We start from the raw sequence: 1,293 nt of genomic DNA on the forward strand, positions 1-1,293 counted from the left end.
GAATAAAATTTTAGACCTGTAAAAGCAGTCCAAAGAATTCCTACATACTCTTCATTCAGGTTCCCCGAATAAAATCCAAGTTTTAGAGCTTGATAACTTGCTTAGAGTTGGGATCGCTGTTGGTGGTACCCAAACTCCTTATTACTCCTTATTGCACGCCTTTCAGTTTTAAAGATAAAAGTACTTTCAATATGCATAGAAATAGTTGTCTTACAACAAATTTTGCAAGTGATTCCATTGTGAAAAATCTTTTTTTTTTGAGAGTCATAATGTATGCCCCCAAATTTCCCTTGAGCCAGACAGACTCCTGGGCTAGATGGGCCACAGTTTGGATCTAGAATGCTATTTCCTGTCTCCTTACTAATTGTGTAACATCTAAAGGATGTTAAATTGTGTCAGCAACTTTTACATTTGAGTCTAGCATCAGATGGCTCTTTTTTTTTTTTTTTTTTTTTTTTTTTGGGGTCACGGGGCTCTCACTGTTGTGGCCTCTCCCGTTGCAGAGCATAGGCTACGGAAGTGCAGGCCCAGCGGCCATGGCTCACGGGCCCAGCCGCTCCGCAGCATGTGGGATCCTCCTGGACTGGGGCACGAACCCGTGTCCCCTGCATTGGCAGGGGGACTCTCAACCACTGTACCACCAGGGAAGCCCCCAGATGGCTCTTTTTAACTATGGTCAAACATGGGGTTTTGAGTCCTATCAATGCACTGGGTTGGCCAACATGTTCGTTTGGGTTTTTTTCATAAGATGGCTCCAGTAGCGCCTTGTTGTCTTTAACTTCATTTGAAACCATTTTGTTAGACTGTATTATGACAGCTGTCATATCAGCATGCATTTAAAAACAACTTATCAAAATTGGTGAATTTGGGGGACTTCCCTGGTGGCACAGTGGTTGACTCCGTGCTCCCAATGCAGGGGGCCCAGGTTTGATCCCTGGTCAGGAACTATTAGATCCCACATGCATGCCACAACTAAGGAGCCCGCCTGCCGCAACTAAGGAGCCCGTGAGCCACAACTAAGGAGCCTGCCTGGCGCAACCAAATAGTTTTTTAAAAATTCATGAATTTTTGTGTAGCCATTTTAATATTGAAGGTGGAAGAAAGAAAGCAACATTTTCAGCATATTATGCTTTACTATCTCAAGAAAGGTAAAATTGCAACTGAAACGCAAAAAAAGATTTGTGCAGTGTATGGAGAAGGAGAAGGTGCTGTGACTGATCGAACATGTCAAAAGTAGTTTGACAAGTTTTGTGCTGGAGATTTCTCACTGGGCAATGCTCCACGGTCGGGCGG

This window comes from Lipotes vexillifer, unplaced genomic scaffold (assembly GCF_000442215.2).
Source record: "Lipotes vexillifer unplaced genomic scaffold, Lipotes_vexillifer_v1.1 scaffold713, whole genome shotgun sequence".
Taxonomy (NCBI): domain Eukaryota; kingdom Metazoa; phylum Chordata; class Mammalia; order Artiodactyla; family Lipotidae; genus Lipotes; species Lipotes vexillifer.